The sequence below is a fragment of the Alexandromys fortis genome, unplaced genomic scaffold, assembly GCF_014885135.2.
Source record: "Alexandromys fortis isolate MF-2015 unplaced genomic scaffold, M_Fortis_MF-2015_v1.1 scaffold_10, whole genome shotgun sequence".
Lineage (NCBI taxonomy): Eukaryota > Metazoa > Chordata > Mammalia > Rodentia > Cricetidae > Alexandromys > Alexandromys fortis.
In genome coordinates this window covers 1,676,852-1,693,562 of record NW_026067895.1, presented here as the reverse complement: position 1 = coordinate 1,693,562, position 16,711 = coordinate 1,676,852, and positions in this window count along the sequence as shown.

The following is a 16,711-nucleotide window of genomic DNA, read 5'->3' as shown; positions in this document are numbered from 1 at the left end:
CATGTCAGCCTTCATATAGCAGTACTGTTCAAGAAGTCATGAGGCTGATAGGTCACTCGTGCAGAGCTGCTCCCTGGCTTATGGTTGGGTTATGACACTATAAACTCATGAGTTGAAGATACATTTATATGCCCAACTTACTAAGCACTATAGCTCCACAATACTGCACTGTGGAACTCCCAAGTTTGCTCTTGTGAACTTGAAGCTGACTGGGGACTGTGGCTTGCTGCCACTGTTCTGCATGGTAAGACTGTCACCTACCTGACGGTACCCTGGGAAAAGACAAGAATTCAAAGTTTGAGCAGTGTCTACTGAATGCATCACTCTATATATTTGTAAGGAGGATAAATCAGAATTGGACCTGTTATTTGTCAGGGATTATATCTTTGTGTTTGATTCACAATATCAGTACGTGATATAAGGCCCTCTTTATTCCACATGTTGCTTAATTTTGTAGAGATGAAGACCCTATTTATGCATGAGGGTAAGAAAAAGAAGGTCTAGATAGGCTTAAACTTGTTTAAAGCTTTCAGTTTAGTGGCAGAATCCTGGGGTTCTTATATCCAAGGATGTATGGCCCTGAAAATAATGCCACTGAATCTCTCAGTATGGACATAGATTTGGTGACTTCGTGGCATGGTAGGCCCACATTGTAATGGAGAGCAGTGCTTGTCTGTTGTCAAGAAGTCCTATGCAGTTAGGATGGAAAAATATGGCTGTTCAAACACGGAATTGCCAAGCTGGATGATGCCCATATCCTCTAGCTTAACTGGAGAAGAGGGGATCTCAGGTCTTAGGACTGTGACTCTGTGCTTTCATTTATGCCATAGATCTTTTGCTTTGTGCTCTCCATCTTCCATTTTCACGGAAGGGAACACTGACAATTTTGAGGCTAATGTTGGGAATGGGTTTCACTTAGCCATTTCTCCTTAATAATCAATTATGATATAAGACTGATACTCAAAGGAATAAATATTACAACCCCCCACAAAAGGTGGCATTTAATTTCTAGTATTTGCATATCTTAGAAGAGCAGTAGAGGCATGTGGGTCCACGAACACAGGCTTTTTGCTTCTATGGGGTTTGAACCTGATTAGGCAGGACATTTTCTCTGGTTAGAATTTACTTTTTTCCTTCTCTTCTGTTTTCTCTTCCTCTGTTTCCCTTCTGGCAATGGGGATGTAACCTGAATTCTGACGCATGCCAGATAAGTGCTCTGCCCTTGAGTCGTTTCCCCGGGGCTGCAGTGAGGAATTTGACATTGTTCCTCTCTCCACACTAGGCAACCATCTCTCCAAGGGTCCAGGGGCTTGGGATACTAGAGGCATTGTTAGTGTTGTCCTTCACCATCAACATGCCGTTTGACAGGAAGGTGGCAGACAGCGTTCTTGAGAGTCCTGTTACCTCAGCTGTGTATTGTAATTGGATTTTTTAAAATATTTTTTTGGCTGCTATCTTACAAATAATGACACTTATTATTCATTTTCAAAGCTCAGCCTTAGCTTAAGCTTGTCCCATTAGCTCTTGTAACTTAAACTAACCTGCTTTTATTAATCTATGTTTTTAAATATTTATTTATTTTTATGTATACAATATTCTGTCTGTGTATAGGCCTCCAGGGTCAGAAGAGGGCACCAGACCTCATTACAGACGGTTGTGAGCCACCATGTGGTTGCTGGGAATTGAACTCAGGACCTTTGGAAGAGCAGGCAATGCTCTTAACCTCTGAGCCATCTCTCCAGCCCTTAATCTATGTTTTACTATGTGACTCTTTTCTTCTTTCATTCTGTATGTCCAACTTCCTCTTTGTCTTGTTGGCATCTCCTCTGCACCTCGATTATCTCTTCCTACTTCCTCTCTCTGCCAAGAAGTCCTGCCTAACTATTGGCCATCCAGCTATTTATTAAACCAATCACAGCACTACATCTTCACACAGGGCACACACATCCGACAATAGTGTATCTAGGGACTCATGGTGGGCATCAAGAACTTGGACTTGGGGGTTGCTGCTTGATGGGTATAGAGTTTCAGTTTGCAAGATGAAAACGTTATAAAGATTACATGTATGTTTAACAGTTCTGAATCTTATACTTAAAATAAATAAGATAGTAAATTTTATATTTAGCTTATACGCCCAGTTTAAAATAACAGGTTATGGTACCTAATTCTCAAGTACCTTTACACTTGAGAATTTTTTTAATTTCTTTATTTCTTTATTAATTAATTAAAGATTTCTGTCTCTTCCCCACCGCCGCCTCCCCTTCCCCCTCCCCCAATCAAGTCCCCCTCCCTCGTCAGCCCAAAGAGCAATCAGGGTTCCCTGCCCTGTGGGAAGTCCAAGGACCACCCACCTCCATCCAGGTCTAGTAAGGTGAGCATCCAAACTGCCTAGGCTCCCACAAAACCAATAGGTGCAGTAGGATCTAAAACCCATTGCCATTGTTCTTGATGTCTCAGTAGTCCTCATTGTCCGCTATGTTCAGCGAGACCGTTTTTTTTTTAATATTTATTTATTATGTATACAATATTCTGTCTGTGTGTATGCCTGCAGGCCAGAAGAGGGCACCAGACCCCATTACAGATGGTTGTGAGCCACCATGTGGTTGCTGGGAATTGAACTCAGGACCTTTGGAAGAGCAGGCAATGCTCTCAACCTCTGAGCCATCTCTCCAGCCCCAAGCGAGACCGGTTTTAACCCAGGCTTTTTCAGACCCAGGCCAGCTGGCCTTGGTGAGTTCCCGATAGGACATCCCCATTGTCTCAGTGTGTGGGTGCACCGCTCGCGATCCTGAGTTCCTTGCTTGTGCTCTCTCTCCTGGTGCTCCTGATTTGGACCTTGAGATTTCAGTCCGGTACTCCAATGTGGGTCTCTGTCTCCTTTCATCGCCTGATGAAGGTTAATATTCAGGAGGATGCCTATATGTTTTTCTTTGGGTTCTCCTTATTTAGCTTCTCTAAGAACCCGAATTATAGGCTCAATGTCCTTTATTTATGGCTAGATACACTTGAGAATTTTAACAAAATTGGCATTTTAACAAAAGAGCTTCTAATACAGACATGCAGCTTCTGTAGCACCCTTTAGCTCCTCCAAGAAGACAGAAGATCTTCTGCCTCCAGGCCTTTCCTTTAGGTTTGGTAAACCTACCCACACAGCAAAAAGCATCCTTTCACCTCTTCACCTTCCTGGATGCCTTCTAGGGAATCGATCTTCTCATCCTGCCAAGACAGGTAGACTAAATCTTCCCCCCACAGGAAAAATCTTTGGGCCTCTTGTACTAATGGCAAGCACTGCTTCTAAGACTGGCATTCTCCAAGGACTAAGGAGAGGATTTGGGATTGCCTGTGTAGCTAAAAAGCTGTCTCGTTTTTGCTCATTTATCCCTCCCAGATCCATCTAATGGCATTTGACGACTTCAGGTACTGTTAACTTACTACTTCAGCCATGACATTTAATGAAGTTTCCTGCTAAAATACAGACAGGTGTGCCTAACAGGTTTCAGGTGTGTCTTAAAAAAAATCCAGGGTTCCCAATTTCTTTAACTGTCTTAACCTAAAGCAATAGTCTTTTGCTATGATACCAAGATGTAAATCTATTCCATTCTCTTATAGGTTCCGGGTAAAGTTCTGCTATGTTAACCCCAGTCAGTTTCAAGCATATTTTACAGGACACTCCTGCTGCCTGGGCCAAGACCAACTCACAAAGTACTCTTCAGACAATGCCAAACACCTGTAACAGCTCCTGGGACTTTACCATTGGTACCAACTCTCCTAGGTCAAGGACACCTGCCGACTAAAATCTAGTTTTATCTGCTATTGTATCCCATCACATGGATAGTCACATTTCATAGCACCAATAATAATATTTTTTTTCTCCTAGCCACCTGCCTTCTCATATCCCTCAAAAAGCAGCTGCCTGAGGTCTCCAGGATGACAGCAAACCAGATGGTACTCCAGCCACACCTCTCTCTGAGTGTGAGCTTGCCAACGTCCAGCTCTCCACTCTCCTATGTGACCCCATGCCAGCAGGAAGTAGCCAGACTTGGGCTGATGCCCCTATATCCAAGGACTCTGGGATGTTTGATTGAAAGTGAGACCTCTAGCTCTCTGACATCTCTATATCCAAGAAGTCTGGGATGATTGGAAGCATCACCCAGCCACTGGTCTGGGAGTTGCCTTGGTCCAGACTTCAACTTCCAGCCTGCCAAGTACTGACCCTTCTCAGGGAGGGTCAGAGCCACTCCCACAGGGTATTTAGGCTCATGCTGGAAAAAGGAACACAGTTTCAGGTTTTACGTGTCACCTCCCCCCAATCTCTTTCTCTCTCATTGTCATGCTCTGTCGGCCACCTGGGATCGCAGCATTTATTAAACGTGGCATTTGGTCTGATCTGGTTTAATTTGTGTCAGTGGAGAGGCTCATCTTAAGATTTTTCCTAACAAAACCTACCCTCCTAAAGGCTCATAAAAACCAAACCAAACCAAAACAATTTTTCTTTTATTTCAAGATGGTGAAAGCAAAGCTTAAGAGGAGGAGGAGGGGGAGAATCCCAGGAGAATGGAAGAGTGTGAGGTAATAGACCCCAGAGTTAAAGAGAAAGAGACCATTATATCAAGGGCAGCTGTGAGAGATATGGAAGAGGAACCCGTGGAGTCAGTGGAGCAATGGAGGTCAACTACAGTTGGCCTGGCTTTGATGGAAGATGAGGAACAGGATGAGAAGGAGGACCAGTGAGAGGAGATCAGGACCAGTGGGACTGTGAGCAGAGGGAGAATGTTCTAGGGAAAGAAGAGATGTACCACAAGAGGACAGAGAGTTCCTGAGAATGGAGAAGGAAGTAAGAAAGGTCTTGGTTGTTCCTTGAGGCCAGGATGTTATGGCTTAATGGGATTAGTCATCTTACAGAGAACAATCTCTGTGTAGAGAGTGGGCAGAAGCCAGTGAAGGCAAAGTTGTGACTCAGCCTTAGAAGACACAGGAACGGGGAGGCTCCTTCCCTCTTCACAGTCATCCTGTGTCTGCATGCTGATTGACAGGGGCCTACTTTGGGTGTGTTCACGTTTTATTCTCAGACTTTCTCCTTAGCTCCCTTCCCCATCCTTGGAGGCAGAGGTTAAGTGTATCCTCAGGCTCTCCCAGTGAGGTGATGGCTATGCTGATTCCTAGCCTCTTGGCTTTAATGAGCTTCCTGGAAGCTCCTGTCAAGGGTGTTAACTTCCCTCAGGAAGAGAATCATTATTCACCGGGGAGAAAATGAATATCTTGTGGCTGTGGGCTCTTAACCAGGTTAAAGCTGCAGGACAAATGATGACTGAACAAACCTCACGCAGGGAGGAATGAGCCATCTCAGAGAAGGGAGTGCAAGTCTTCAGAAGTCTACATGGGGGAGGATGTGGAAGCCAGCCTTTTCCTCCCTTGGGTGTGCACCAGTCAGGGAAGGGGGGTTTGTGTTGTCCCTCCCTTTCAATCTGAGCATGAGACCAAAACAGGAACCATGTGCCTTGCAGGTAAAGGTTTCTGTTTGCAGTTAGGATTGTTAAAGAGCAAATCCTTGCTTGTCCTGGGCAGGTTCAGGTTTCTGTTTGCTGTTAAAGAATAAGTTTCTGTTTGTCCTGTGTTAAGCCTTTGCAAGTTAAAGTGTCTGTTTGTAATTAGGAGTAATTTCCAGTTTTACAAACATCAAGTCACATATTTCAACCCACACTAAACTCGAGACCCCATACACATTTTGTTTATCCTTGTCCTTGCCTCTCCCCTCTCATTGTATTTTTATAACAGTGTATGTCAGCCAACTCTCTTGCCCCTCCAACACCTTATCTCTCCTGTAAAAAGGACCGCAGGAGGCCAGCAGGGGCTGCTCTTAGGGTGAGAGCCAGCTGTCCAGTACCAGGTGAGCCCCCAAATACAGCTTGCTTTAATTGGACAATTACAGATTTGGTTTTTTCTCCTTGCGGGTTTTAGGTTTAACATAGTATACAAAGGGCAACACCCTTCTTTCTTGATTTGTAAGAATGCCCAGTAATGAAAGAGGAAGAAAAGTCAAAATATGGTCAGTCACGTGAATTATGGATATGGGGGAGAGAGGATGGAGCCTTGATCTACCCAAGCAGAGAAATTGCCTTTGTATAGACTGGGGCTTCTTGAGCTCACCATGGGCATCACTTTGAAGCAGAATTTCTTGTGCTGGCTGCTATTCTATGGATTATAGTCTATTTAGGAGAACCTCCAGCCCCTGCAGTTTCATCTCAGTGGCATCTTCTAGAGGTAACAACAGCAGCTCTGGGAGTGTGACGAAATGGCTCCTGGTTGAGACTCACTGACCTAGTCTGGTAACTGGGGAAGTCAGAGTTTTACTTCACATCCTCTCTTGCTGGCTGCTTGTGTCAGCAGATTCAGAGCTGGGTGGGGGCTGTAGCTCAGTGGTAGGGCACTTGCCTAGCATGTGCCAGGCCGTGGGTTCTGCCCTCAGCAACCTAAAAATCAAACACGAACCAAAAAGCTAATAGTGTTTTTGTACTCCAGGCTTCTGGGCTAGCAGGCCCATTCCAAGACAAGAGTGCCTGTGTTTTAGGTAACACTTCTGTGATTCTTACATTCTGGACATCCCAATATAAAAAGCAAGCCTGCTAGGCACGGACACCAAAGATAACGTACTTCCTGATTGCCAGGGAGGAAGCATGCTCTCCTTCCTCCTCTCCTGGATCCGTGCAATAATTAGCCAAAGTAAAATGAATATTAGCCCTTGCTTAACTGCCTTCCTGTGCATTTGCCAGCACTGACCCAGTAGTGCTAAACCAATTATTTTTTGAACTTTATGGCTTTAAATAATCCCTTGCTCTAAAATTCCCTGTACCCCTCAGCTACTTAACCACAGGCCCCTCTGCCCTAAATCCTTTTCTTATACTTTGTAGCTTTTTAAGCAAGGCCCCTCTTTAAGAAGACATAATCCCTTCTCTGTAGAAAACATGAAAGACCTTGAACAAATCAAGATTTCTCCATGGAGAATTCAGTTAATCCTGTGCTTAGAGCCTAACAAGGAAATCCATCTCTCCACCAAGCACGCCATTACCCGGACTAATGCCTGACTTGAATAACAAGCAAATTATTGTGCTTTTAATTGTACCCTGCCTGGTCACAAAGCACATCTGAGAGAGGAATGTGGCGGCTCTTCCTGAGAAGCAGGTCAAGCCTCTAATCCTCCTTTTCTTTTCGCCTTCCCCTCCCCCCTCCACTCCTTTCTCTTCCCAGCAGCACAAGGGGGAAAAAAAAGACAGCTAAATTATGTTTAAAATGGGAGAGTCTAAAGAAGAAAAAAGGTGGTAAATACTGACTTGGGAGAGGGCGAATTATCCCCCCCCCCCCCCCCCCCCCCCGTCTCTGCGGTGTGGCTCATTTGAGAACAATCAATGTTATCATAACCCCATTACTAGAGGGCGATCTTTTTTTTTCCCCCTACACCAGGCTTCTTGAGCATCTGTGCTATTGACAGTTTGGGCTGGGTAACTCTTTGCTCTCTCGCTCTCTCTCTCTTCCCCTCTCCTCCCCTCTACCCCCCCCCCCCGGTGTGTGTGTGTGTGTGAGTGGTGGGTCTCTCCTGAATGCCTTCGGATGTTCCATACTTTGTCAAGTTGCATTAGTCCAGTATGTTCCAATATGGTACCAAAGTCTCTTGGATATGGGTGGCATTACCAGTCACCCTGGTGGAGAACGAGAGATCAAGCCCTCCGTGTTGGGGCACATGATCTTCCTCTACACAAACTCTATAAAATCAGATTTTTTTGAAATATAAACCAGGGAGACAAGTATGTCCCTTATGAATATAGAATAACATCAAATAAAAAGACAGTAAAACATGCATTGTCAAGAGTTGGGGAGTGGATGCCCCTGCATCAGAATTCAGGCTGCAAAGAGCCTAAAGTATTTGATCCTCAACTCATTAGCAACTGTCTCTGAGTTCAGAAAACTTTTGAATACCTTTACCTTGTGGTCTTCGAAACTGGGCTTGCTTTGGGCGAGAGAAGGGTGGTGGCAAGGTTTTTAAGATAAGAGCCGTTGCCCAGAAGTGCTGATGCCCAGGAGAGCCGAGATCGGGTGGAGAGGTGGCGGGCCTCACGTGCCAGCACCTGTCTGAGGCCTGAAAATCAGCACCATGGAAAGCGCCCCACAGCCGCGCCGTTCTACATTGCCCTGCACTTAGATTGCAGCCTAAGCGGCAAAGGTTGTCTCACTCGGAGGTACAAAGAACCAGCTTATTTTTAGAAACTTACTAGAAGCTTTGTTGTCTGCCCTTTTGTGGGGTGGGAAAGTGCTGCTGTTAAGCCCTATGCCCAATAGATGGCGGTGTACATCTTCTTGAGAAGCCAGAGTTGGCGGCAGCTGGTGAGGCCTCCTTCGGCTAAGGGAAGACAAGTGCCACTCCGTGTCCTTTGGAAGACAGGCATTGCCTCCCATTGTTGGCACAAACAGCTCCGAACAATTGTACTGACCACACAGCTTCAAGCCACATTCCAGGGGGCCTCTGACTGCTCTGGAGGCGAATGCTAGGAGAATGAACTAAGCTGCTAATTTGCTTGATTTGGGGGGGGGGGGGGGAGGAGGGAGAGGAAGATCTTAAGTAACAATGGGCATGCTTTATTTTTCCAACACGAATAGGCGCGATGGTATTTTAGCCCCTCTTCCAACTGCTATAGGAAATGGAAGCAGACACCTAATTAGCCCGAATCACTAGCTGGCAGAAGAAAGATTCTGCCCACAATCAGGCTGGAGTGGGGGCATTTGGAGAACCGAGTGTGATTTTGAGGGAGGAGAATGGGTGGGAAGGGAAAAGAGGCCAGGCTGACAGGAGGCCTTTGTAGGGCTCAGATGCCCGCAGTGTGTGGGCTGAGCTGGTTCTGACCCTGAGAGAACAAGGGAGCGGCGGTTCCCCAGATTCATTTCCTGCAGGCCAATGGCTGTCTACACTGAGGGGGCAAAGCATCTGCTAGAAGACAGGTCTCTGAGCTGCTTTAAAAAGTATTATAGACGTAGATGAATTGTCTTGGGAAAGAGAGCCCAGTCTGGGTGTAGCCCGTTGAGCTGCTGGTGGGCTGGGTTTGGATCCCACAGGAAGGCTGTCTGGAACACAAGAGGGGTGTTACAGGTTGATCCGAGACACGTTTGACTGTTGGTCAAGAATGAAATAAATGCCTGATTATAGAGTGGCCCTGACTGATTGCCCTTCTCTAGCGGAACATATGATCCCTTCCCACACCAGCAGCACCAGGAACTCCTGCAGAGCCATGGGCAGGTAGGCACCGCTAAAATCTTCCACTTCAAGGCTCCATGAACTGAAGTGCTAATTTATTTGTTCAGCGATGACTTCTTGTTTTTTAGTTCGATATCACTTTAATTGAAATACTTCACTAATGCGATTTATCACAACTGTAAACTGTCAGTTTTCACAGCTGTTGCCTTTTTCAAGCAATCTGGCAAATGTGTATGGGTAAAAACACAAACTTGGAAGGTTGAGGAGGAGCCGGTACAAGCTTCTTTTCCCACTCAGCTGGCCCACGGTCTCCCTCCCTTCAGAACCATATGCTCCTTTTCTGTAGCCACACCCACTTCAATCTTGGGTGCACCTGCTGTGTACGGCTGCTAGATGCCCATCCTTCATCTTCTAGTGTGTACCTGGTTTTCTTCAGGGGACGGGAGCCTTTAATGAGTTGGGCTTCAGTCTTCTGTGCTGGGGAGGACATGTTCTCCAGAAGTAATAAAAATTCTTATATTTCACCCATGCTGGCCTCATGATTGAGGTTTTTTTTTGACAGAATTAGCAAATAACAGTCATAAAACTGAAATGAGACCTAGCTAACTTTGAATTTCAGATAAGTGAGATTACATTGTTTTATTAGAAGTGTATCTGAAATACTGCATGGGACATACACACACACACACACACAAAAACCTATTGCCTATCTGGAATTTAAATTTAACGAAACACTATATATTTTGCATGGTGATGCTACTGGTGATATATGTATGGTGATATATACAGTTCCTAAAACTGAATTTGTCCCCAACTGGTCAGATTAGAATCAGATTAGGATTTTCACTATAGATTGAGAGGAAGAAAAATTGGCGGGGTTGCTAACATGGGAGGATATGTGTTATGACTGTTAGCGGCCATCTTTCCTACCGCATGGAAGCCGATGCCATGAAGAGAAATATTTCTCATTTGACCGGGTAGACTGTGCTCACTGGGCATAGCTTCTATTTAAGTCAAGAGGGTGTTAAATGGACATCGGACAGCAAAAAATAGCTGTGGCCAACAGTACCCCTCTATTGTTGTGCACCCTTTCTCTTTCTGTGAGTCTTAGTTCATCCAGGACAAGTGTTTGCAGGAGCAAGGTTAGCTACGCAATATGAGCAGAAGAAGGTTAGCTATGTTCGTGACTGAAACTGAGACTTGAATTTTGTACCTTTCCCCTGTTTGGTTGGGTGACTCTGGAGTCATTGTGGCCTTTTCGGGGTTAAATTTTGAGTTCTGAAAGCCAATGAAGACAGGACCCTTCCCCACAGGATGGATGCAAAGCTACAGGAGATAAAAGCCTATCTATCACAGGGCCTCCTTGCAGTCGGCACCCTGAGAAGTCTTCTTCCTTCAGGAATGTGTGGTAGCCTGCATGGCTTGGTCCTGGAAGCCTGGTTGGGGTTGTCGAGGGAGCGAGGAGAGAACAGACACTAAAAAAAGGATGGGCTCATTGACACAGGAAAGCTGGGGCCAGGCGGGTTGTGCACGTGCTGATGAAGTAATACAGAAGGCTGACTCCTCAGGGCTTTTCTTATGGACAGCACAGGAGGAAGAGCGAGCTAGTCTTGGTCGGAGCTTTCTGTAGGCAAGTAGTCTTACGCTGGAAATATCGGGAGGGAGGAAGCTGCAGTTGCTGGTTTTGGCACACACTGACGGGTTTGTGTGTAAACACTTGTACTTGAATACACTGTCAACATTCACACTCAGAACAGAAGAAAGCTTTGCCAGTTCTGAACCTGACCCCGATGGGGAGAGTCTTGCCAAATTTCTATGGGCCTGAGGCATTGGTCCTGGACATGGCTGTACCCATGTCAAACCATATAATCTACTCCGTGCTTTATTTGTTCCTTACTCATTTACCCAGGATTCCTGGTCCCCTCGGAAGCAACCATAAATTCCCTCTTACATAACTTAGTCAAGGCCTGAGGACAGGTGCTGTTCGTACACTACGTGTCACTTCCAGTTTCGGCACAAATATGTCTCTCTGTGTCTGAGTTTTCCGCTCGCGATCTTTCAGTACTATCATGGGCAGCAGAACCTTTGATGGTTACTCTCTGTCTGGCATCCCAGTGGCATTTACTCAATTTCAATTATTGGGATATTTGCTTTGTATGGATAAGACATTTCTTTCCTTGTCAGCCAACTTAAGTGAAACGAAGAAAGGGCAGCAAGAGTACTTGTGACAGTGTGCGATGCTTTCCTTGGAATTTTCTGGAACCCAGAGGTGGATATGAGACAAGTGAGGAGTCAGATGTGGATTTGCCTGTTAAATAGGAGGATTGGTGGCGGATGAGCAAAGTGAGCCCTTCAGAGAGGCCTTGGCCCAGTGGCTGGGTGGCAGGAATAGAATCCAGACATCTAATTTCCAGACCCAGGCTCTTCGCTGGAGGTTTTGCAGAGCCAGCGGCACACTTGTCCTCGGGGACCTGCCAGAGGGCTCAGCTTGTCTGCTTGCTCTGTTCTGAAACTCAAGGATGTGTGCTACAGCAGATGGGGCCCGTGCCCAGTGGGACCGGAGGCTGGAAGGAGCGGAAGGTTTGAAGGGTCTTTGGGACCGCACAACCGTGGGCTGAACTTCAGGCATCCCCTCATAGAAGATCCATCTGCCAGTGTCCTGGCTGTGATCTAAATCTCTAGGTCGGGGAGGGCAGGCTAAGACCCCTCTTCTTGCTCCTCTTCTTTTGGTTTGGATGGAGGATTCATCAATGAAGGAGATCATCATTTTCCTACTCCACCCTCCTCAAATTCTTCCACCGCACCTCCTCCTGCACAGCTTGGCTCAAAGAGGGAAAGGATGGGAGAAACCCTCCCCAAGAAGAACCCTATCTAGTCCTTTGTCTTTTCTGACTGTGGGTCTAGAAAGCTGTGAATCCAAGCATTGGTTTCAGTATCTGTGAGATGGACACACATATATCTACTATGTAGATCTCTTGGGGAAGATTAAATTAATAAATAGAAGACTAAATATGTTAATTTACCACTACATGCCAGCTGCTGATACAGAATACTCTTGCTGTTCTGGGCGCATGAAAGCTAGGTGATGGTGGAGTACAGTGAGTCCCACTGACATGGACGTACTCTTAGATGTGAAGGATAGTGATGGCCTAGCAGCTCTCTTCAGTGCTATGGATTCGCATTAACCTTCACTATAGCTTATGAGGTAAACAATATCCCCCTTTCACAGATGTGAAAGCCGAGGCTCACAAGATATAACTATTTTCCCAAAGCGACAGAGTTTGTGCAGAGGCTGTGTCCATCCTCCCTGCCTCCCCGCCTCCCCACCCTACTGCTCACTCAGTATCAGCCACCTGCTGTAGGCGATGCAGCCTGTCTTGCACCTGAACCTGAAGGTGAATGGGGAACACAGATGTGGTTCTGGAAAGGGAGGAAAGCAGATTGCAGGAAGGAAAGAGGCATTCATTCCCCATCTTTGGGCTGGGCTTTTGGCCAAGTGTGATTGGAACCTGGGAAATGAGCTGGGGTCAGGGACAGGTGACTGGCATATGGAGCCCCAGGCTGTGAGCGATGTCTTTCAGGGGCTGGACAGGTCTGGCTGGTGTGCCGGAAAAACCACCTTTTATTGTTGCTTAGGAACATTGGAAATCCGGCTCTCCTTTCTCCCCAGAGCCATTATCTGTTAATTTAGGGCTTCCAGGGTGAAGTTCACCTCTTCTCACAAGTACCGTATTTCTTTAAAGTCTCACTTAGGGTGCTCGCTCCCTGCGTGTGTGAGCTGTACACCCTCTTGACCAAGAGCAAAGCTTACCCCTGTCAGGGCAATTCAGCGGGAGTGGTGGTCTGCTTCTTTATGATGCTAAACTTACTTCTAACAGTTTAGGGGTTCATTTGGGAATGTAGCCCACTTGAGGAGGTACGTTAGATCATAAGATACTCTCTCTTATTTTTTTTTCTTTTGGTGTCCCTTAGCCCCTGAGTCTCAGACACTCTTCAAGTTGGCCAAAGACCGAGAGAGTGGTTGTCACTCGACGGCACTGGCATGGCCAGCCCAAGGAAAACGGCAAGGCGGGTAGGAAAACTCTTTACACACAGCAGAGGATCTTAAATTCCAGATGACACAAAGTCGCAGATCCATCTGATCTCAGGCTATGCCACGCTTGAGTGGGATAAAATGACCAAGGCCGTATTGCATCTCCCTTTCCCCTTCCCCCATGTGCTCCTAGAGCAAGGCCTGCCTGATGGACATTGCGGAGGAGGAGGGGGGAGAATACACTTCTCGTTCCCCCTGCTTCCTTCATGGAGTTCTGGTTAGTAACAGCTTGTGCCTAGTGACTAAGAGGAGACCAACACCAGATCCAGGTGACCTCAGTTGGAAATGCATCATTACAATTTGTGCAAAGCCATCTGGGAGTGACCTCACCCTGTGATTCTAGACAGTCTAACCAGAGGTAACATCCCATTCTACTGGGGTCAGAGCAGTATGTGGCTCAGGCGTGACCTCTTGGTAGGCAGTAGGCTTTACCTTAAATCATGCTAATGAAATAGACAGAGGAATTAGTTCCTAGTTCAGAGGCCTGTGACTTAGCCATTACTAAACAGGGTCCCCATACCTGCAGCAGATTTTACTCTGCATTATGACAGAAAGAGGGAGCCTGTTCAAAAGTCTGAAGACAATGCTTAAAAAGAAGAGGAGGGGTTTGTAAGAAACATTTTGTCTTTTATACCTAATGGTATACAACTGTATTTAGGACAAGGAATTCAAATCTATCTACTTCTCCAACTTTGTATGTAAATGTTTTATTCCCACCCCCACCCTAGTTAAACCTTTGTGTTCAGAAGGCCCTGTTACACACTTGGATGAAAGTGGCTGACTCCTTTCCCCCTCATTGTCCTTGCATCAATCCTTTTAAAACTAGCCAATGGTGGAATACTATGAGGTCAGACTCCAGCCAGTGGGGAAAAGGCACTAACTGCATGAGAATGAAGACTGAGTGTATTTTTTGGCAGGCTGGCTCCTCTGCTTTTGTAAGCCGTGTACTCTCTTGATCAAAAGTAAAGTTTTGTCTTGTCTAGACATAAAAAATAAGTCTCACTTAGGGCTGGGTAGAAGTCCTAGATCCCCAATTGAGCAGAAACCAGGGATGTCTTAAGGCCACCTCACACTGTAGACAAGAATAGATGGTTTCATCTCCCTGCAGCTGACCTTCCAACCCTGTGATTTCTGCTTTCATCTAATATTTGATATTTGAGACCTGCCCCAACCCGTGTAAGAATACTAGAGACTCAGTTCCATCAGTTCTGGGTACCGGGTCCTCATCCTCAGCAAATGGATGCTTTGCTGCTGCCGAACAGCTGATGGAATCTTTGTCCACAGAGGCGCGTATCTTCTGGAAATGGACATTCTTAGCCAGCTTTGCCTTCTCCGTGAGCCCTCCCAGCCTCAGGGCTACCAGCATCGCAGCTTTGTTCAACTGGTGCTCTCACAAGGCAGTTGAGCCCAGAGCAGGCCATCATGTACTACGTTAGAACAGCCACGGTGCTCTGAGGCCCCCAGCCCTGGTGGAGAGAGTCCATGCCAATGCAGACATACATTGGGGAACCTTTTTTCAAGGACTTTTGTGCTTTTTCCTGAAGGCTGCCTTCTCAGTTTGGTTTTCAATAAAGTTAGGTGTCAAAAGCCACAACCTTAGTTCTTTCTACTAAGAAACTAGACTCTTGTCCCCAGATGAGGATGTAGTAACGAGCAGTAAGGCCCACATCCTTACTGTGCTGTGGCAGGTTCGCTCTGATGGCTGTGTGTGTGTGTGTGTAGAGGTGTGCTGGGTTCCTCTTTGGGCAATTTGTCTTTTTCTGTAACTCTTCTTTGTATGCAGGGCTAGGATAACCTATGCCAAGATTGTATTTCAGCTGGGCTGGGCCCCCGATGACACAGGATAAACAATTTTTTGATGGCTCACGGTACCAGAGAAGCATGGAGCAAAAACAACATTGTTTTCCCTTAAAAAAAAAAGCCATCAGAAAGTCAGGTCACCTGTTATCGTACCATAGCTTCGTCAGCCCTGCCTAATGTGGATCTCTGACATTTTAATGACCCTCTCCAGTGCAAGAACTCCCAAGTTCTTGTTGCAAACTGACAAGTCCCATATACTTATTGACCTTATGCTTTTATAAATTGAATTCCAGAATCCAAGGAAGGGCCAGACTGAGGACAAATTTGGTGTGTACTAAGAAGCTCCCCATTTAAAACAATTCATGCACACAGGTATAGTTTAGATCCTAAATGTCACCCCCAATGACTCATATCCTGAAGGTAGGGTCCCTAGCCTGTGACAATATTGGGAGGTAAGGAGTAGATAGGGCCTAGTAAGAGGAAGCTCAGCCACTGGGTGATCCATTTGGCATTTCTGGAACTACCCCATTCTTGCTTTCTCTTTGCTTCCAGCTGCCTGGAGGTGAGCAGCTTTGTTTCTCCTCATACTCGAAAATGATGTTCTGCTTCACCAAGGCCCAAAGATGGAGCCATGCAGGGCAGGTCAAAATGTGCATGTGTATGTACGCAAATGTGTGTGTGTGTGTGTGTGTGTGTGTGTGTGTGTGTGTGGTTTAAACTCAGTCTCAAGAGTTAATGCTTTATTCTAATTCTTCATGCTTTTTGTGTGTTTTTTCTTTTTGCTTATCGTCATATGCCTCATTTCAAGTTATATTTATCTATATGACCAACTTTAGATCCCAGTGGAGAAGTAGACATTGAGAACAATCTCTACACCATAAAAAATAAAGGTGAGGTATAATATTGTCAAGGCGAGAGAAAGCTAGAAGCTCTGGGGAATATGGGGAGTAATAATAACGTAAGTGAAGAATATACATCACATCCCCCAGGCATCTTCCGTGCAAATGATAACTGTTGGAGAGTCTACAACACAGGGTTGTCATGGTTTTGTGATTCTTGAATTGTGGGTTATTAGTTTGCTGTCTTTTACTCTGGGGTGCAATTAGCCCCATTTCATGGGAAAAGAAAATCTCAGCTCTTCTTTTGTAGTACTTCCTCCCGACTCCTCGAGAAGCTCAAGGTCATCTGAAAATTAGAGATTTTAAGCTTCACAAATACCTACAATGAAGGCCCAGGTATTTACAGTGGAAGGTTAAAACATCAAACCTCAGAAGGCATGCTGGGCTCTGAGAGTGACGCGTGCCTCCCAGGGCTGAAAGAATTCTTCCCCAGCAGCGTACCAGGGGGACTTAATTCTAGTTTATTTTATAGGTGCTTGCACAGCCAGAGATCACTTTATTTCATTGCATAAATAACCCAGATCTTTTGTACATTCCTTTATTTCCCCCTTTGAGCTGCAAGAACGGTGGCAGAGCTGAGGTTTGTGCGCATATACCTGTCATAAATGTGTACCGAGGAAGGGGGAATAAGAAGGACTAACTTTTATAGACCTCTCTCATTAAAACTCACCTTCAGAA